Consider the following 22,864-nt stretch of genomic DNA (forward strand, 5'->3'; position numbering starts at 1 on the left):
CTTGCCAAATAAAATGCCTTTGACACATTGAACAATTGCAGAGTCTGTGGAACTGCACTTAGCTGTGTGAACTAGGACTTCCTGGCGATTGTACTGATGTAAGCCAGCTAACAGGAAACACTGGGAGATAGCTGACTGGGAAAATAATCTGTCATGCCATAATAATCTTGAGTGAGCTTGTAACCTTGCTTTTAAAGGGAGTATTTTCTTACCCCTGAAAGTTAGTAACCTCAGTGTTAGCTTATTTAGAGTTGTGGGTGGTGCAGGGATAATGGGGGTGCATAGGGGTGTTTGTTAAAATATAATTACTGCATTGATGTTTTTCTGTAATATTTAGTGCAATGTGTTTGCGGCCAAAGTCTTGGTGCAAATCTAGACTTTTGCTCTGATAGCTATCTTTAAATTAATTCATTTATTAATTTGAATTTGTTTACCAGGGTGGAGCACTGATTAATTCTGACCAGTTTCAACCTCAGCCTTTTAAATTCAAAGTGGTTTCTTTTTGCTCAAATCTCAGTCACAGCACATCTTAGCCCAAAGGGTAGCATCTCACAGTGAAAAAATAAACAAAACAAACAAAAAAAAAAAAAAAAACTAATCACCTGAGCACTGATCTTTGTATGTTAAGGCAGGGAATGGAAATGGCATGTCACTATCATGCTAAATAACCTGCAGTGGAATTTATAATGCTGAATGATTACTGACTGTTCTAGTCGGATAGTATACCTCTGACATTGCTGTTCTTTACTACATGCCTTGTTGCAACTCATTCTGCTGTATGCAGTTGCTGTATACATGGCATACATTCCATATGACATTGCAAGTTTGCAGCAATAACTAAAAGGTTGTTTGGTAGAGGTAGCAGGGTGATACTTAGAATACAAGTGCCCAAGGGCCCCCCAGCTTGACATTTGCTGGGGGCAGGGATGTAGCCAGAGATTTACATTTTGTACTCAAACCTAATGTTGCTGTCCCCACTACCAACTTAAAAATGTACTCAGCCGTCAACATGCTACCCCCAGATACATGGGAAGAAGCACGTTATTTTCAACTGTTACAATTTATTTCCATAAAAAGCTAATTTTAGATGTGTATTCCTTTTGCACAAGAATTATTTGTGTAGCGTACTGCTGTACTGTGAATATTCATTTACTCAGTTCTAAACATTCTGTGCTTTCTGAGTGTTAACATTTGCAAGAGATGCTCAGAAAATAACGCACTCATTTCAGTACACTGAGTATGCCTGGCTACAACCTTGGCTGGAGGCCCCCAAAATGCTAACACTGGCCCTGTCAGTTTTAAACCAGTGGAGGTCTGTAACGTTTTATTAAAAGCCCATCTTGAAGAAACGACAGCATATCTTGCGAATATTCAATATCAAGTGGAGGTACGCAATGAATATTCATAACATAGTCAGGCCCCTTCGCCCGCAGGCAGTGACGCTAGGCTGCTGTGGGTGAGTCTCGGGAGTGGTTTGCTAATGGACATCCGGCAGTGACTTTTCGTCAAATAAGCCTTTTTCTTTGTGTAGTTTATTTGCTTCCTATACTGGATCTGGAAGGAAACCACGTGCTCTACTGTGGGCATTACTGTTCCGTGTTTCACCATACATAGCCAGGTTTGTACTACTATATACCTAGGCAGCTATATCTGTTTCTCATGAAGTTTATGGTTTTCAGGCAAATTACTGAGTGTTGTGGTTATTAAATAGTAATGTATATTCAAGTTTCAGACTTCACATTTTTCAGAAAATGTACGTTAATGCAAAAGATGTTTGAGCAACTTTTTAAGTTTATATGAATAATATTTAAAATCTGTCCCCGATTTTTGGGCTGTTGTACATCTTGTAGTTTTGTTATGTTCCAGATAGTTTGCGCTTAGAAGTTGAAATGTATGATTTGTATATTGTTTTGTAAAGTGCTTCAGATCTGACTGTCTTACTAGGCGTAATATGTAGTGCAGAAATACGTGTTGCTCTCTGCAGCCCTCACGTGGTACGTTTTCACGACAGTAACTTACAAGCGCTCTAACGTCTTTTTCAATTAGCTGTTTACAAAATTAGTGTTTAGTAAGGTTGGATTGTTTTTAGTAGACAAAATATGAACCACCTGTATTGTTCTATGGCTTCAACATACTAACAGGTCACGAAAAAAAAATGAAGTAATCCTGGACGGGGTATCAGCCCATTGGTGTACTCGTATTATGGCACACCTCCCTGTAGGCAGTTTGGAGGTCCTCTACAGCACTTACTTGAGATGTGACTGGCATATCTGACGAAAACTTGCTCTGACACAAGCAAACAGTATGACTGCTTTTCCCGGGTAATGCTCCAAATACCAATTGTTGTGTGTGTATGTGTACACACACCTGGTACACCCACATTTTTTATGTATCGTGGGCATGTTTGCATCTTTGTTGTAAGTGTATGGGTTTGCTCTTCTGTCTGGGGAGCACCAAGATGGCAAGTAGCACAGAAGATATTACTTAAGTAATAATTTGCATAAGATTCTTTTTATGGGTACTTATTAGCTGACTACAGTCCTTTGAAATTCATTTGGAAAAAAATCATTTATCCTAGTCGAGTAAATAGTAGGCAGTTAAGATGGGAGTCAAAGGAAACTGGTGACTTTGATAAAGGTCTAGCTATCTTCCTCTTCAAGTAATGTACCCTGATAGGTTGAGAATAGAGCCAAGCTAAACTGTAAAGAATAATATGTTTGGACAGCCAGTACAGTTGCCTGAATCACTTGCACATGCTAGTGTACAGTGTTGGAACACCTTTAACAAAGTTTTTTTTGTGTGTGTGTGTGTGTCTGCAAACGTCATGTCTTTGTTTGCTTACATATTTATCTTAACTGTGAAGTCTTGTGACTTTTGCTTAAAGGAAAACTCCATCCTCTCGTACAGTTTAACTCAATTGTTAGGTTTCTTTTCTCCCTACAGTATGGTTCCAGTTTTGTATAGGTACCTGAAACCTGCTTGCACTTTTTAAAACTTTGATTCCAGTACAGGAAATAAAAGGAAGGGAAAGCCCACCTACTTTTTTTTAAAACTCACCGTCTCACATACTTTGCAGAGAAATTTGTCTTCACCTGTATGACATATCATAGACACTGCTAAATCTCTAGTTTACCCTGTCAGGTACTGCTGTCAATCTTAGATGGGCAATTAATCCTTCTAATGTGAGGGGCACCACAGCTGAGATACAGAAAGCTGTGGAACTGTTTTCCACTGGTTTTATTGCAGAGGGGAGGAGAACAATACTCCCCTACATAGCAAAGGAAATTGATCAGTCAGGGGTTTAAAGGCAGTTGTCAACTCTTCTGACAAATTTGCAAAAGCAGCAACACAGTGTTGAAATGCTATGCTTTAAATGTTATTTATAATGGTTTATATGTCAAGATAACTTAAATGTAGTATCAAAGATTTCTGTAACATTTAGAGAAAAGTCAAAAAATATTTTTTCTTGCAAATGCCTTTACCATTTTCAACCCCCCCCCCCCCCCAACACACAGGCCAGAACTGCAGAAAGAGAGTAGGGTGGCAACCCTATCAACTAGGTGCACTGATACTGTTCATAATTTTATGCTTTTTTTGTGACATCCTGCCAGAGGTGGTGCATATCTGGTACATGCAGATCCATTGTAAGAGATTCCCACTGATTTTGAGTCCGTCGTTGTTTTGCAACCATAACATACAGCTGAATTTACTTTAACATATATTTACTATGTGCCCTTGCATTAAAAACACAAAGAAAAGGAAATCAGAAGTACTTAACTGTGTTTTAAATGCACACACACTCATATGCTTTTGTGCACATGTACTTTATACACATGATTTCTTCTGTCTACCTGATGAATCTGGACAACTTGGGGCAATGCAGCAATTGCCTCATGTACACAGACAACCCTCTCCTCCTACCACCCAACACTACAACGTGTGAGAGATGCACTTGTGTTGCCAAACTGGAAACAAAGCTCTCTTCACCCAAGACTGGACTAGACAGTCAAGAGAAGGTAAACACTTGCACCGCACCACACCACACTCATCACATAGTCCCTCAAAACCTACACCACCAAAACACACAAATAGAAACACAAAACACATGCCTACATTCGCAGAGGCTCTCAATAAAAACCTGCCCAAGAATCGGAGACCTCCAAAGCAGAAACACAAGCAAACTCCACCCCCCCAACACAGCCCACAGACTCAGTGTGCCACTCAACCACAGCCCATAAGGCATAACAACGTACCCAACACTCTAGTCATAGGTGACTCTAGTAAGGCACACTGATGTTCCACTCACCAGGCTAAACAAGGAGAAAGTTACTGTCAAGTCACTCCACAGCAAGTACAAATATGACACTGTCATTGTCCATGTTGGTGTCACCTGAGACGTACCTCCCTGGACTACATGAAAAGAGACATGGAGGAGCTCTCTGATCTTGTAGCCCAGGCAGGTATGACCCTGGCCCTGAGTAGCATCCTGCCATCACCCAGAGTGATGCCACAGTACAAGGACAAAATGATTGACTTCAACAATTGGCTAAGCTTCTGGTGTCATTCTAAGGGGATCCAGTATTTATCTGCCTGGGACGACATGATCGACAGACCACGAAGCTTTGCCAGAGATGGCTTGCACCTGTCACCCTTGGGATTCCGGATACTGGCTAAGGCTCTTGCCACTCCTATAGTGCCTTTTTAGGCAAGGTTCAAATGCAAATTCACCACCGTAACCGGTACAAGCAAGCAAAATCTGAGGGTAATGCTACTGAATGCTAGAAGTCTAAACTTCAAAATGCACTAACTCGAGGCACTCCTTAAAACGGAGAACATCGACGTCTGTGCAGTGACAGAGACCTGGTTCAAAGCTCCAGAGAGCACCCCTGCATTACCAGGCTATAATTCATACCACACCTTTCGGCCACCTAACCCGGAACGAAGCACGAAAGGTGGAGGCATGTCCATATTCATTAAGGATATCCACACCTCCAGGCAAATGCACAGCATAATATATCCGAGATTATCCAAGTGCAACTAACTCTGGGCAAGACCGCAGTCCAAATTGTAGCTTGCTACAGACCCCCCACCATGCCCCAGGATTCCCACTCCTCATTTCTTGATGCACTGGAAAGTATTACGATACAACCTAACACCCTAATAATGGGCGATTTCAACTACCCCACCATTAACTGGGAAAACTACTCGTTTACCAACTCTCTTGCTCAACATTTTCTGGAATTCATAAATTCCAATGCCTTGGATCAACTTATTCACATCCCCACATGGGGCAGCAATATCCTAGACCTGGTCATTACCAACATGGGCAACTGGTGTTCCACACCAGAGGTCAATTCCTCGTTGGTCAGATCCGACCACAAGCTAATCACCCTAGACATCCACATCCTACCCCCAATTAGGGAAACCACCGTAAAAAACTTCTCCAAAGCCAACTTTAAACTTCTTAAGACATAAGTGGCAAACTTCATGATGCCCATGCAGACAGACAGTAGAGGTACGACTGCTGAATCCTACATAAATGCACTTTATAAGCACTATGCTATCCCTAATAGAACCAAGATGTTATCCTCCAAAAAAAGGAAGCCAGTCTGGTGGTCCTCTGCCATAAACAAACTCTACAACAGAAGAAAGAAACTGTTGCAAAAAAAGAGTAAAATCCCATGACTGGAGGAACTCCCTGGTCAACCTCAGTAAGAAGCTGAGATCCCTCATAAAATCCTCCAAAGCTAGTTACGAAAACAAAATTGCTACTGACTCTAAAGACAACCACAAAGCATTCTATAGCTATGTCAATAATCTCAAAGGCAACACTCAGATCTGCTTAGTTACAGCACAATGGCACTAAATATACAGCACCAACTGATATTGCCAACATCCTGGCAGATAGGTTCAGTGCTAACTTTACCCCCTCTCACCCCCTAGAGGACCCGTTTCTATACCGGAAGAATGCAAAGTTCCTGTAATCACAGGTAAAAACACTCTCCAAAGCCAAAAACACAGCATCCATGGGACCTGACAATATCCGAGGCTGTGTTCTACACGAACTACAGAATGAACTGGCACCCTACCTAAGTACCATGTTCAGTCATAGCCTCACTTCAGGCTTTGTGCCCACTGGTGCACCGCGACAGTTATCCCACTCCACAAAGGGGGAGCCACAACGGACCTCGAACTACCTCACCATTAGACTGACGAGCCTGGTCTGCATGGCATGGAACGTATCATCATGGAACTCATAAACAAAGACATTGGTAATCTCCAAACTCTGGACCCTACCCAGTTCGGATTTGTAAAAGGTAGATCATGTCTCCTAAACCTGACTGAAGCAGTCACCAAATTCATAGATGAGGGTAAGGTGGTTCACACAGCTTATCTAGATCTCGCCAAGGCTTTCAACACAATCCCCCACTCTGGAATTATAGATAAGCTCACTAAACTAGGTATAAATCCCTATGTCACAAGATGGGTTGCCAACTGGCTCACGGACAGAACCCACACTGTGAAAGTAGCAGACTCCAAATCCGACTTCAGACCAGTGACAAATGGAATACTACAGGGTTCAGTCCTGGGTCCTCTCCTGTTAGCCTGTACTTCAGAGAAGTAGATACCAAACACAGAAGGTCTTTGGCTAACAAAGTTTGCAGATGACTGCAAACTAGGAGCCATAATCGAAACTCCTAACGATGTGGACATACTACAAAAGGGCCTCACTGAGACAGATGCCTGGTGTCAAAGCCATGGCCTGAAGCTCAATGCCAAAAAATGTATTGTAATCCCCTTTGGTAAAATCTCTGTACCCATGAACTACCACATAGCTGGTAGTCTACTTAATGCCAAAAATGTGATGAGACCTTGGGACACAGGTGGACAGTAGTCTCTTCTTTGATAATCGCATCGCCACAGTGGTCAGGAAATCCTTCTACGTGGCTCACCTCATCACAAAAGGTTTCTCATCCAGAAAAAAAAGAGGTCATTGTTCCCCTCTACTCATCACTCATTAGACCCATTATAGAGTACAATGCCCCTTTTGGTATGTACCTCACAAGACATCTACAACAACTGGAAAGGCCACAGAAATGCCGCACAAAGAGGATTACTGGCCTCAGAGATGCCGTACGCAGACAGTCTCAAAAAACTCCAGCTTTACTACGTCACATATCGCCTACTCGGAGGCGATCTCTGCCTAACATACAAAGCTATGTCAGACCCAGAGCTCTTGGACATGCTCCACTTAAAGAAATCCCAATCCCTCTGAGCTACACGCTCTAGGGACCTAAACCTTGTCACCACAATAAACAGAATATGCTGCAGGGATAGATTCCTGTCCCAGAGACTTCCCATACTCTGGACCAGACTACCTATGGCAAACAGAGCTCCTCATTAGCACTATTCAAGAAAAATCTTGATGATTGGATGGGAGATAGAAAATTCACCCCGGGGATCACATCTGTGGCTCTACTCGACGGGGGCACAGGAAAATAATTTTCTTGGGTGGCGAAAGCCAGGGTACGTTTTTGGCTAGGCTTATATAGGCTCTAGGGCCAATAGCTTAGTACCTACCTATGAACCTATACACATTTACAGAACACACACACATAATACGCATACTAATTATATATTATATAAATTCAACAGCAAAAAGAATGGACCCGGATAGGAGCGTGCTGTAAAAATTGTAAAATATCCAAACAGCAGCAAACAGCACGTATTTCACATCCAGGGCAGGGTCTCTAAAAACTGATAGGTGCGGCAAGAAAACCCAACCACTACCAGTTAAAGTCTCGAGTTACTTCTTGCATCCACTTTCTTCAAAAGCACTTTTCGTTTGCAAGCATTATTTCTATAAGCATCACCTTAAAACAGTTGGCATCAATAGAGCTGAGCATCCACTTCTGAATAATTTTAAAGCAGCTTCTATTTATTATAAAACATCGTCAGAACATGTTAAAATAATAAAACAAACACAGAAAGATAAGTGTTTTCGGGTTTCAAAGTTCACCCTTCATCAGATCTATACATAATGACCACTGTTCCTTGTTTAAAAAATACTTTGCTCCAATGAGGCGAAACTGCAAATGAACACGCCCATTCCCTGATATGTTAAACACGCCTTCTTAAACTTCATTTCCTGAGTGCAAGTAGTTTTGAAACAGCACTACAAGTTGATGTGCCCTTTCCCTTTGAGAAGTGCTAGACACACCTTCTTAGTCTTCGCTTCCTAAGTGCAGGTTGGATGGGAAATGTAGTATTAAGTCCTGGTTTTACATGTGCTTGTAGTTTCCCTATCCAGAACATTTCCTCTTGCTCTAGTCTACTATTGATATCACCCCCCCCCCACTTACTGGACACATATAGAACTTTTAATACCCTGAAAACAAAACTATGATCTATATGCCTCATTGGAGCAAAGTAGTTTTTAAACAAGGAACAGTGGTCATTATGTACAGATCTGATGAAGGGTGAACTTTGAAACCCGAAAGCGCTTTTAACATACAATGCACCTATCAGTTTTTAGAGACTCTGCCCTGGATGTGAAATACCTGCTGTTTGCTGCTGTTTTTATTTATTTATATATATATATATATATATATATATATATATATATATATATATATATATATATATATATATAAAATATGTGTGTGTGTGCAATATGTGTGCATACAATGAATCCTTTATAATACACAACATAGTATAGTTAAGCATCATTAATGCATACATTCTGGTAAATGTTGCGCAATAATTTACTTGGTCACTGTCACTCACAGGCTATGTGTTGCACAGTCTTGGTCAGTGTCTTTGTCATTATTTTCTTTCTTTGTATTGCTAAGTGCATTTAATAATTGTTATTATCTTTGCCAATTTAGCCTACTCTGCAAGACTGCTCTTACAAAAACCTGTTTATATGCTTTCTTTTGATGCAAGTAGCTAACAGCTATTTATAGCATAGAGCAAGCTCTGACAGACACATAAATGAGGCTCAGTCAGGTAAACAGAGAAGCAGCTCTGTTACAGAAGGTGTGTTTAGATGACAGTGTTTCACAGTCTTGCCATTCTAGCTTAATGGCATGAGAAAACAGCACCACTTCCTTATGTCTAGCATGAGTTATATAAAGAGGACTTGAAATGTATTCTGGGAAGAAGGAATGAAAGCAAGAAAACAAGATCACGTTATCAAGGCAGGCCCCATCATCCGCCATTTTGAGGAAACATTAAAATTGTAAAAGAAGCACTTGGAATGAATTTCAGGCATTAAAATAGCTCAAAAATACAATGAAAAACATGTTGAGTTCTAAGGTGGAATTTTCCTTTTATTTGAGAGTATGTGGCCAGAAAGAGTGATTAGTAGCTAGTGGATGAGAAAGCAGATTTACATGAAGAAAAACTTTGCAGGTACAAGAATGGGGTGGGTGACTTTTGCAACTGAAGAGTAGTTAAATGAGCAGATACAGACCCGATATCTCAGATTTTATTAACCAAGATACAGAGAAAAGAAAATGTGTGACACTGGAAGTGCTTGACATTGGCAATGCAAAACATATTGGAATTGTCATCCTTGTGTGTGTGTTTTTATGATTTTAATATGTTTGCTAAATTTTAATTGTGCGTTGTGTGGTACTGCTCATTCTGTCCACAGAGAGGAGTATTTTGACTGATAAGTGATTCACACTATAACTATTTTATTTAGTACTTTTTTAGGCCACCCTGTGACCATGAGGAAGTTGATTACTTTATCCAAGTTATGTTTCATGCAGTGGCTTATTATAGCTTCGGTTAAGGGAGTTGGATCCATCCACATCCCCTTTTTCCTATTTTTACATATGGGGTCATGGTATCACTTTAACAGTGACAATCCTCTAGAGCCAAGGTTTACACCACCAGATGGCTAGCCCTTCAGCAGTAGTTCATCTACACTATGCACTCACACTTATGGCCAATTTATTGTCCAGTCCATATACCCCGTCTTTGGAATGAAGAAGAAAGCCAGAGTAGCCACAGGGAAACCCATGTAAACACAAGGAGGACATGCAGACTCTGCACAGAAGGCACCCCAGCTGAGAATCAAATCGAGGAAACTCTTGCTGTGATCATCTGTTGTACCACTGTGCTTTCTGTCCTTCAGTTAAGGATGAATGTATATAATAAAATCAGTTCATTGTTTCTTATCTTGCTTTCCTGGTATCCCCTTAATGTTGACGAAACACAGTGCCTATATTCCTTCAGCTAACCTTTTATGATCATCTACAGACTGCTGTTTATAAGATCATGTAAAACTCTATGCTGTGCATTCTTTTAACAATGTTTTCAAATCTATTAATGTATGATCAACCCATTTTTCATGTATGTTTTTATAATGTTCTGAGTTTTTATGACTGTATAAACCAACTTAATTTCTGCTGGAGATTTTCTCCATCAGTCCCTGCTGAAAAGGGGCTGTGCTGTGTTGTATTGTTCTGGTAAATTTAAAAAAAAAAAAAAAAATAAATAAATTTTTGTTTGAGAAAGTTACAAGATTATTGGAAAAGAAAGGATGAGACTGAGAAAGGGTGGGGAATTAAGCTGCAAAACATTGCTAGGGAGCTCTATAACGCTGCCCTTGGTTCCTCAGTCTCCTCACTGGCCTCAAACATGAGTTGAGATTAGTCTGGTGGGGTCTGAGGGGTGGTCTAGTAGATCTGGTGGTTGGAGAGGAGCTGGGAGTAGCCGATGAGGAACTTCAGCATGTGAGAAGATGAAACTTTTCTGAGTATCCTTGCGAGGAAGGGGGATTTGGCTTGCTGCAGTGCTGACATTTAAGAGAAGAACATGCCATGCAATGTATGGTCAAGGGTGTACATTTGGCTCTTACAAGACACTTTTGGGTGGTAGTCTTCATTGGGTGTTTGGAGGAAAGCATACCAGACCCTCCCATATGTTAGTATGCTCCTCAGTTGCAAACCTTTAAATTACTGAATGATCAATATTGTTCTCTTAAAAATATCTTTATGGCATGTAACAAGGTGTAACCTAAAAAGCCATGAAGCAAGTTGGTAAGACGTTTACCAGGAAAGACCGTCTGGGACAGAGCCCATTTTCAGGGGATGCATGGTGAGAAACGCTCCAGATGCATGTCTTTAGAATGTGGGAGGAAACCGGAGCACACAGAGGAAACCCACGCAAAAATAGGGAGGACATGCAGACTCCACACAGATGGCACCCCAGTCGAGAATCAAACCGGAGAACCTCTTGTGAGGTGACAACGTTTAACCGCTGCACCACTACATTGCTCACTGTTTGCCTTAGTATGCTCAGAAAAAAACTTTCAGTCCTGCTTCATGTATAAAACACCTAATGAAATAAGAACTGTCAACCCCAATAATGTAAGGCCTGATTGACAAAAGACTGTGTAATTACTTCGGAGATATGTGCTAACATGTCAGGCATTCTCTTTCTGATAAGAATGTCAATATACTAATCTTTTAGACTCCTTAATACTGTATGTGATAGTCCTTTAGTAAATAATTTGATGTATTATGTTGCTATAAATATTCATCTATGTTTGTAGTAGAGATTTTCATCACACTAGCTAGATGTTAGAATTCTGTTCGATGCTTGTTTTGAATATTGTACTACATGTGAACTGACCCGGGGTGGTGGTGCTGCGGTAGCGTTGTCGTCTCACAATAAGACGCTGTCCGGTTCGATTCTCAGCTAGAGTGTCTTCTGCGTGGAGACATGCGTGAATGGGTGTACCTTCGTTGAAGGTTGTGCGTCAGGGCTGGTAACTCGGCAAACCTGATAAGTGTTTTTTTTCCTGCTACTACCTGGGCGACTGTCCGATCTAGCTAAACTGCAAGTATTTCTACTTCTTGAACTGTTTTAAACTGTTTAAAGTTGTTTTTGCACCTGCACTTTTAAAGTTTGTCCTGTTTGTTGCATTTACCTTTTGAGGCTACACACTCAAGTGCGCTAGCCTGTGTTAAATGTTCCTGCTGTTTGTTGCAAAAAAGAAAAAAAACAAAAAAATTATTCTTGTTTCCTGCCTTTCCTGACCTAGAGTAGTCCAAATACAGGCTTTGCTGTATTCTGGACTTTTGGAAAGTTCCTGTGTTGCCCATTTCCTTTCTTGGATAAAGGAAGGCTTCTGTGTTCACCAGTGGCAGTGGGGAGCTTAGAGCAGCCTATCTATCCCTGGAGGAGTGTTCCCAGCACAAGAATCTGGTAGTCTATTGGCCGTTTTGAGCCAATTTCTAGCTCTTTCAAGTCCCCCTGTATAAAACCCGCTTTGGCGCAGCTTTGCAGCATCGGGCAGCTCCACTTAATTGGGTTTAAACCATTCTCGGCTCCACAAAGTCTGCTGTTCACTTTTTCCCTTAGAACTGATCTAGTTCTCATAATAAACACCCTATTCCTACTCTAAAGCCTGGCACTTGCTCACTAAAGCAATTATATAAGTCAGCACCAAAAAATTAAAAGCACTACACCCTCACAAACTCCCCTTGAGTACCTTGTTCCCCATTGGCCATTTTTTTTCAATTATAAAGGAATTCCCAATACTATTCTAGCATGTCCAAAGGTCACTTGTCAATCTCCTCTCTGGTCCAGCTGGTGAATCTGGGAATCTTGAGGCAATGTTACAACTGCCTCATGTACACAGACAACCCTCTCCTCCTCCCAACAAATTCCAACACATGTGAGAGATGCAACCGTATAGCCAAACTGGAGGCTAAGCTCTCTCAACTCAGTACTGGCGTAACCAGTCGGGAGGAGAAGGAAACCACACTCACTACAATTCCAGTCTCACATAGACGTGCCATAACAGCAAACCAAACACATAAACACACAAAAACATACTCGGAGGCTCTAAATAAAAATCTGCCTAAGCAGCAGAGACCTCCAAAGCAGACACCCAAGCAACCGCTACCCCAAAACAAAACACGTGCAACACATAGCTCACAATGCCAGTGTGCCGAACAGTCACAGCCCTTAAGGCTAAACAACACACCTGATACACTTGTAATAGGTGACTCTATCGTCAGGCACACTGACGTCCCGCTCACCAGGCTGAACAAGGAGAAGGTCATGGTGAGCTGCCTGTTGGGTGCTAGGATCCGCCACATAACACAAGCACTCAGGTCACTCCAAGGCAAGTACAAATATTACTCAGTCATTGTCCATGCTGGTGTGAATGACCTGAGACGTACCTCCCTGGACAACATGAAAAGAGACATAGAGGAGCTCTCTGAGCATGTAGCCCAGGTCGGTATGACCCTGACCTTGAGTAGCATCTTACCCTCACCAAGAATGATGCCACAATATGAAGACAAGATGATCAATTTCAACAATTGGCTTAAGTATTGGTGTCATTCAAAAGGGATCCAACGCCTGTCAGCGTGGGATGACATGCTCGACAAGCCACGATGCTTCGCTAGGGACGGCTTGCACCTGTCACCCCTGGGCTTTCGGATATTGGCAAAGGCAATTGCCACCCCCATAGTGCCTTTTTTAGGCAAGGCTCAAAAAACAAACCCACTTCCATAGGTATCACAAGGGATAAGAAACTGAGTAATGCTACTCAACGCCAGAAGTCTAAACCTCAAGATGCATGCACTCAAAACTCTCCTTAGCATGGAGAACATCGATATCTGTGCAGTAACAGAAACCTGGTTCATGGCTCCCGAGAGCACCCCAACACTACCAAGTTATACCTCATACCATGCTTTTCGGCCCCAAAACTTGGACCGAACCACAAAAGGAGGGGGAGTATCAATATTCGTCAAAGATACCCACACCTCCAGGTTGGTGGCACAGCACGAAGCATCAGAGACTATCCATGTGCAAATAACAGTGGGTCAAACTGCCTTCCAGTTTATAGCCTGCTACAGATCACCCTCCCAAACCAAGGAACCCCACTCGGCCTTCCTGAGAACACTGGAAAATATGAAGGTCTCTCCAAACACCATTGTATTGGGCGACTTCAACTGCCCAAACATAGACTGGGAGTATTACTCTAGCTCCAACACCCTAGCCCAAAGGTTCCTAGAATTTATAAATTCAAATGCTATGGAACAACTTGTTACCACTCCCACAAGAGGGGAAAACATACTGGACCTGATCATCTCCAACATGGGGGCTCTGTGCTCCAGACCAGAAGTGTATCCCTCATTGGTAAGATCAGGCCATAAACTAATCTCACTGGATATTCACATCCCGACCCCACCCCCTGGCCAGAAAACCACAGTGAAAAACTTCTCTAAAACAAATTTCACACTCCTCAAAACCGAGGTGGAATCCTTCAAAGCCCCCGGGCCTGTGGAAAATACGGCCCAGACCGCAGAATCCGCATCAGGAATGCATGGATCATGCAATTCCAAATAAAACCAAGACCCAATCCTCCAAAGGCAGGCATCTTGCCTGGTGGACCCCAGCCATAAACAAACTATACAATAGAAGGAGGAAGCTACTACATGATAGAGCAAAATCCCAAAAAGGGAAGGCATCTCTGATCAGTATTAGCAAAAAACTACAGGCACTCATAAAATCGTCTAAGGCCAGCTTCGAGAGAAAAATTGTACAGGACACTAAGGATAATCACAAGGCTTTCTTTAGTTATATTAGGAACCTGGGTGGGAATTCCCAGATATGCTCAGAATTAGTCCAAAATGACAAAAAATACACCAAACCCACAGACATTGCCAACATCCTAGCTGACAGGTTCAGCGCACCCCCCCCCCACCAAAAGGGCAAATATCTATCCCAGCAGAGTGCTGCACCCCCTGACATCTCAGATGGTCTGGTAAGAGCCGCCCTCTCCAAAGCAAAAAACACAGCATCAATGGGACCAGACGGTGTCCCGGGCTGCATCCTACATGAACTCCAAGAAGAGCTAAACCCAAACATAAAACTACTGTTCAGTCTCAGCCTTACTACAGGATATGTACCCAAAGAGTGGCGTACAGCAACAGTGGTCCCTCTCCACAAAGGTGGTGCCTCAACGGATCCTGGAAACTATCGCCCCATAAGCCTGGCTAGCTTGGTCTGCAAAGCTATGGAAAGGATCATCATGGACCTCATAAATAAAGATATTGGGGACCTACAGACATTGGATCCTACCCAGTTTGGCTTTAAGGGCAGATCCTGCCTCTTAAACCTGGTCGATTTTTTTGAAACAGTCACCAAGGCCATTGACGAGGGGAAGGTGGTCCACACAGCCTACCTGGACCTCGCAAAAGCTTTCGATACAATACCCCACTCGGGCATTATAGATAAGCTCACCAGCTTAAATTATAAACCCCTGTGTCACTAGATGGGTTGCAAACTGGCTCAAGGACAGAACCCACTTGGTTAGAATTGCTGGAGCCATGTCAGACTCCAAACCAGTTACACGTGGCGTCCCACAAGGCTCAGTCTTGGGACCTCTCTTGTTCGGTATATATTTCTCGGAGGTACAGGCCAACACGGAAGGACTGTGGCTGACCAAGTTCGCAGATGATTGCAAACTAGGCGCCATATTCGACTCTCCAGCCGACACAAGCATCCTCCAAAAGGGCCTCATAGAAACAGACAACTGGTGCCAGGGCCATGGCCTCAAGATAAATGACAAAAAAGTCATCCCCTTTGGCAAAAACAAAGTGCCCACAAATTACCACATAGGTGGTAATCCATTAAGTACGGAAGAAGTAATTCGGGACCTGGGGACCCAAGTTGATAGCAATCTCTCATTTGAAAACCACGTGGCCAAAGTGGTTAGAAAAACATTTTATATAGTCCACCTAATCATGAAGGGATTCACATCTAGATCAGGGGAGGTCATCGTGCCTCTTTACTCATCCCTCATCAGGCCCATAATTGAGTACAATGCCCCTTTTGGGATGTACCTTACCAGACACCTACAGCAACTGGAAAGACCCCAAAAGTACCTCACCAAGAGGATCAAAGGGCTCAAACAGATGCCATATGCTGCCCGGTTAAAGAAACTCCAGCTCTACTCAGTGGCATACCGCCTGCTCAGAGGCGATCTCTGTCTGACGTATAAAGCCATGTCCAACCCGGAATTAATGGACATGCTGCACCTCAAAAAATCCAAATCCCATCGAGCTACTCGCTCGAGAGACTTGAACCTCAGCACTGAAATAAATAGGACATGCTGGAGGGACAGATTCATAACCCAGAGGCTCCCTTCACTGTGGAATAAAATCCCAGTCCAGGTTAGGCAGAGTCCCTCATTGACTCTCTTCAAGAGGAATCTTGATGAGTGGATGGGAGATTGTAGGTTTACCCCGGGTATCACTTCTGTGTCACTGTTAGACAGAGGCACAGTATACTAACCTCGAAAAAGGGCATAGCAAAATTCATTTAAAATGGGTGGCGAAAGCCAAACACACTCTGGCTAGGCTTATAAATGCCCTAGGGCAGATCTATGTGAACTGATACTTGTGAACTTTTACAGTTGCTGTTCTTCGAGTGTGTTACAGTAAGAAAGAGTAAGAGTTTGTTTTTCCATTTCTACTGTTGTCAGTTAACCGCATTGTGTAGTGTCAAATATTGCAAGTTTGATCTGGTTAGTGAGTAACTGTCATTAGCATATGTCCTGGGCCATGGTTGAAAATGATTTTTGGACCAATCTTCCTACTTGGTCAACACAAGTTAATTAAATTTATTGTTAAAAGCAGATAATCTCTGTTCTGGTTGTCGCTCCTGTAACATGGAATTGGGCTTGATCGTGGTGGTGTCCTGAAGTTCAGCAGGCACAGGAAGAGTTGAGGGAACGGACTTCTCTCCTGTCTCTGTGCTATAGGAGGGCAGACGTGTTACACAAGTCCTGGATGTCTCTTTATGAATATGGTAGTACCACAGGTGTTCGTTATCATTTTCTTTCTCTGCAGATATTGATATTAACATTTAACAGATGTGAGATTAATGGAAGTTTATACATGCAGCCACTGTAATAATGGTATAGAGTGAATATTGGAAATGGACTTGGTCATTGAGTACAAATGTCTGTTGCTTGAGTAGTAGCCGAATACAGTGCAAGAATATTTCTGATTCAGCATCTGAGAAATGCAGTTTTTAAAGGTGAAATTTAAAAAAAAAACTGACTTTTTCTTTTTTTTTAACAAGCTGTTCATAATGGCAGTGGAATTAGAGCAGTATAGATGCCGGGGACTAGTGATAAGTGTGTAGTAGTAGTTGGATCATTATGTTACAGTACATTTTTGGAAAACATTCTTGAACCTGCTTTGTTTGCGTCATGTTGAGACTGATGTATGGATTTATGAAAAAACAAGTACTTATGTATTATTGATGGTCACATTAGGGTCATCTTGTAGTTTGCATCACTGTCAAACATACTTAATTTGAAAAACAGTTCTCATTAGTAAGTACAGTTTTATTTAAACTGCTGTTTATTACACAGTTTCCATGCGTAGATCATCATAGCATTGTTTAGGGTTAATTGTAAGATGGAGGACTTGTATGAGTTTTAAACAGTATATGCCTAGAATTCTGTGCAGCAAGGAATTGCTTAATTATCCATGACATTAGATGTTCAAATTCCACACTTCCACAGTAGCCTTTAGGCTATATGGGTTCTGGTTCTGTCCACCCTTTCTGAAACACTTCTTGACACTAAGCTTTTCACAACGGAACACACAGTTTGCATAAGCATTACGTTTTCTCACAAAAATATCCCTCCAAATAGCTGTCCCTAATGGGGAAACTTCTGATGTTGGAATGAATACTGGGTTTCTGATATTGGAATGAATATTTTGTTTCTTAAAGGGGAACTCTAAAAATTCGTATTAACAAAAAAAATGTGTGTGTTTTTTTTTGTCAAGGGCAATATTCTATATCGAAGGGTTCTGCACTGGAGATTTGTCTGTCGGAAACAAACTGGAAAGTTGTCTGCTGTTCCTGTGAAGCCTTTGAGCTGTTTCTTCATGAGGCAGCAGGGAAGTGACACAGTAGTGTATAAAGGTACAAAAGGTGGAGAAAAAAGGTATAGTAATGCTAAGTGTTTTACAGCTTTATAAGGTATACAGCACTTATCTGCTGCCACATTAAGATGTGCCGCCACAGAAGAACTGCAGGTTGCTGTTACGCACTTCATACTTCAGTTCAGTTAAGTATGAAGTGTTAAACAGTTCCCATCCTTTCTTCTGCAGAGGACTATGGCCATAGCTAAAGCTCTAGGGTGAGGCCAGAACTTAACAGTGGTGAAGAATACTTAATTAAAACTCAGAAGGCATCTTTCTAACATCATAAAGGTGCTTAACAAGCTTGTCTTTTCCATGACTTCGAGCATAATTGTGGCATTTTATGCACTACTAATATGTAACCGTTAAACTTAATGGTTACTTTAACTTGGCAAGAAGCTTTCAGATGTGATGGACAAAACCGATGAGTAAGGGAAACAAATCTGTAAAAGTATCCTTGGATTTCATTCAGTCTCTGTGTGGCATATATTTGAGGAGACTGATAAGGATAGAAATGCCAAACAGGAGAAGAAATTGCTAAGCAATGTTTTAATACATATTAGTACAGTTTATACTGCAAGGAGGAAAGTACTCTATGGGGAAAGACAATATTGTGTTTAGTGAGTAGCTGACGTTTAACAGGTATTTCTCACCACTTCCATACTAGGTGAATGAAATTGTAATTTGCCTGGAGAGTCTATGAATTAATCTTATTAGCTTTGCCCTAATAATGCGTTATGGGCAATAAGTAACTTTCCAACAAAAATTAAGATCGTATTAGGACGTCTGTCCGCATGAAGATGTTCAGGGTTAGGAAAACAATTAAAAAGAGAACTGATTATAGAACTTCATGAAGAGATTGTGTTTTTTTTTTTTTTTTTTTTTTAATTTATTTTTTCCCAGTGGCCCTTTAACTTATTACAGCCGAGTAACTCATCCAGGTGCTTTTGCAGTTGCATCTTACTGACACTTGGCATCAAATATTGCTTATTCATAATTTAATTAATAATTGGAAGACCATGCCACATACAGAGTATTAAAATATTTAATTGTAAAGATTACACAATGGCTAACGCAGCTGTCTTGATATTTGACCTCTGTACATACCTCTCAACCTCTTACAGCAAGAAATGTGGACAAAGCCATAAATAATGGGGGGGGGGGGGCAAAGGTCCAAAAATGGGGACTATGTTTAAATATTGCTCTTACAAACTCGGAAAGTTAATAGAATTACATGTTTTATAGTAACATGGATTTTCTGAAGGGTATGAAGTTTGAAACTGAAATATAATTTTCTGACTTCAGTCCAATTATTTCTCAGACATAAATTTTATGAGGAACAGACCAAAAATGAGGCAAAAATCTGTACAGTCTGCAAAAATCTAGACAGTTGAGAGGTATGCTCTGTCTAGTGCAGGTAAAGAGATATTAGTTCATATAATTTAAATAGTTAAAACATGACATTTATGACAATCTTAACCCAGTAGCATAGACACAACTGATTTACCCTCATGAAAGCTCTCAGCTGGATGAACAAAGTGATGCTGGTGATGGAGTGTGATTTAACGAGTGTATGGTGAGGTATATTAAGTTGTTTACGACACATTCCAAACTTGATTACTGTGTTTACTGTGACTTATTAAATCCAGTTTAAGACCCAGAACCTAAAGAATACTATCACTACAAAATAGTTTATGCTTAAAAGTTTATAATTTACATTTGGTAACCCCCCCCCTCGTTCCAGAGATAGTAACATGTTTGAAATTTAGGGACATAATTTGATTTTTATCAAAAAGCTTAGGCTCTGCCCATTGGAAGGTAGACTGCAAATTTCCATTATCAAAAAGCTTAGACTCTGCCATTGGAAGGTGCAGTGCAAATTTCCAGAACTCCATTGGAGGGAATGAGGGGTGTGTGTGTGTGTGTGTGTGTGTGTGTGTGTGTGTGTGTGTGTGTGTGTGTGTGTATATATATATATATATATGTGTGTGTGTGTATATATATATATATATATATATATATATATATATGTGTGTGTGTGTATATGTATATATATATATATATATATATATATATATATATATATATATATATATATATATATATATATATATAGTTTGAGTAGACTTTTATGATGGAAATGTTCTGAATTGGGAAGTTTTGTCATTATTGGTGCATGCGTTTTGTTTCATTGTTTACTGGAAAATGTTCAAAGCAGTAGGAAGGTGTATCAAAGAGCACATGTATGTTTCATATGCAAGGGGCCTATGATTTGAAAACAGCCCAGAATTAATCTTTATCTGCCACTGGCAAAATGTATTTTCTTTGAATGTGGGTTTCAATGCTGTTTCAATGAATGTGAGTTTCAAGGGTAAAGAAGTTTTAAAAATTGTCCTTATTTTTGGGCCTTTGTCCCACTTCTATGTATGGCTTTGTCCAGATTTCTTGCTCTGAGATTGAGAGGTATGACAAATGTGTCAGGGCCATCACAGTCAGCCAGAGACATTTCAAATTGTGACATATTTGTTGCACCCCACTCCCCCATGTAGTGACTCTGGATGTGTCGAAGCAAGGCAAGGAGTAGTTATGCAGTGTAAATGTGCAGAGTATCCCCCCCCCATCCAAGGTAGACACAAGTACTAGAGTGGCTTTTCATCTGTCCTTGATTTTTGCAGAATGGTCTGGTTTCTGTCATATTTTATGTACTGTTGATTTATGTTTATTACTCAAAGTGCCTGTTGCTCTGTGTTTAAGTAGCAATACTTTAATGACCATCAGGTAAGCTTGGCTGAGATCGTAAGATGCAAGTAAGCTTTAATAAGCATACTGTTAAAGAATTGCCAACATTGAAAGCCTTTCTGTTGTTGCCATGTAGAGAATACATAACTAGATAATGTATAAGCCTTGGGTATTGAAATGCATATGACAGTGTTTGTAATAAATGACAGGATTACATTATTTTAAGAAGCTCATTACACTTGGAGACTTCAGTCATCTCTGCAGGCTTTACCCGTAAACTAAACAGAATGCCAATTGTGTGGTCCATAACCTGTACAGTAATCCTTTTAAGCAATGTATCTTGAGCTTATTTCTTGTTTGTTTGTCATTTTTTACTTTGATCATGTTTTCCCCATGAAACAAGTAGATAGTTGTCAGGCAGCAAGTCTTTTTTTGGGTAAGAAACATTGTTACAAGTAGGGGCATCAGAGATTTCTACTTTCAGCATGTTACTTGGTACTTTAATAAAGCTGAATATAAATTATAATTAGAACTGCAGTGCAAGAAGTGGTTTGAGTTGAGTGCTGCTTATTTTTCTTGTACTTGATTTTGACTGGCATTCCATTAATGTATTTAAAAAGTAATTTATTTTTTCATGCCTCACAACCTTTTTGTTACCATCTAGATATTATGTAAGCTGTCATGCAGCCAATGCATTGAAATGTTTTTATTCTTCTACATTTCATTTTGTCTTGATTGGACTCTCATAATGACGGTTTGGTGCCCAGGGCAGTGTATTTGGTTAGTTTTTGTGGTTTTAAGCATAGCTCCTCCCCTTTCTAGTTGGCCACACCCTTTCCCATTGACCCCACCCATTCAGCTGTCTCCTGCAACCCCCCTTTGATTTGAAGTCACCAGCCGCCACTGATTTTATATTTATATTTATATTTATATATATATATATATATATATATATATGTGTGTGTGTATATATATATATATATATATATATGTGTGTGTGTGTGTGTGTGTGTGTGTGTGTGTGTGTGTGTGTGTGTGTGTGTGTGTGTGTTTGTATGTACCTTACAAACCTACACTAAACCTTACATACACAACTATCTATGCACTAACCTTAACCCAAACCCTAACCCTAAGGTCCGTCACTACCGCACACTTACCTTACCCGCACCCTAACCCTAACTCACTTAACCCGCCCTTAAACCTAAAGTCCGTCACTATCGCACACTTACCTTACCCACACCCTGACCCTTATGTCCGTCTCTATCGCACACTTGCCTTAACATGTTGGTGTTCTCAGCGTCGGGATTCTCAACTTTCGATCATCTCCGTTGTCGATCTTCCAGTGTCTGTGTTTTCGTTGTTGGCGTTGTGGACTTTTGGCGTTTTCAGGTAGACATATATATTGTTGTTTGTCTTTTGACTTTTCCCGGTTAGGGGTCGCCACAGCAGAACTCCGGTCCGCTAATGATTGGCAGTAGATTTTCACGAACACCGAGGTGCCAGCTCGACGTCCAACCGTCAACGAAGGCACGCCCATTTACACATGTCTTTCGAATGCCACCCAACCGCGGGGAGGACATGCAGACTCCACACAGAAGGCACTCCAGCCAAGAATCGAACGGGAGAACCTCTTGCTGTGAGGCAACAACGCTACGGTTCATAGGTATGGTACTAGGCTATCAGCCCTAGGGCCTATACAAGCCTAGCCATAACAATTCCCTGGCTATTTCTTCCCACACTATTTTTACTTCCCTGGACCCCTGTCTAGCAGGGCAACTGACATGATCCCCGGGGTGAATTTCCTTTCTCCCATCCAATCGTCAGGGTTCCTTTTGAAGAGGGCCAAAGAGGCACTCTGCTTGATATGTATGGGCAATCTATTCGAGTCTGGGGAGTCTCTGGGTCAGGAACCTATCCCTCTAGCATGTTTTGTTTATTGTAATGACAAGATTTAGATCCCTGGAGCGTGTGGCTCTGAAGGAGTGGGATTTCTTTAAGTGTAGCATGTCCAACAGCTCTGGGTTTGACATGACCTTTTATGTTAAGCAGAGATCGCCTCTGAGTAGACGATATGCAACAAGAGTATTGCTGGAGTTTTTTAAGGCAGTCAGCTTAGGGCATCTGCTTTAGGCCTGTGATTCTTTTAGTGA

General features: G+C 41.2%; 1 protein-coding gene across 3 annotated transcripts in view; it reads left to right on the plus strand.

Annotated features, from left to right (window-relative positions):
• Positions 1-1,450: 1,450 nt before the first annotated feature.
• PUS1 (pseudouridine synthase 1) overlaps positions 1,451-22,864 on the plus strand; it is a 396,339-nt gene continuing 374,925 nt past the window's right edge. Inside the window, exons 1-2 of one of the 3 annotated variants that reach the window (XM_044068767.1) lie at positions 1,452-1,618; positions 17,838-17,998. The gene's annotated coding sequence lies outside the window, so the exon portion shown is untranslated. Of the gene's footprint in view, positions 1,619-2,093; positions 2,322-17,837; positions 17,999-22,864 lie in introns of those variants that run through there. The other 2 variants (XM_044068768.1, XM_044068769.1) reach the window with 2 other exon arrangements.

Source organism: Protopterus annectens, chromosome 4.part0 (assembly GCF_019279795.1).
Source record: "Protopterus annectens isolate FY-2018-M chromosome 4.part0, PAN1.0, whole genome shotgun sequence".
NCBI lineage: Eukaryota > Metazoa > Chordata > Ceratodontiformes > Protopteridae > Protopterus > Protopterus annectens.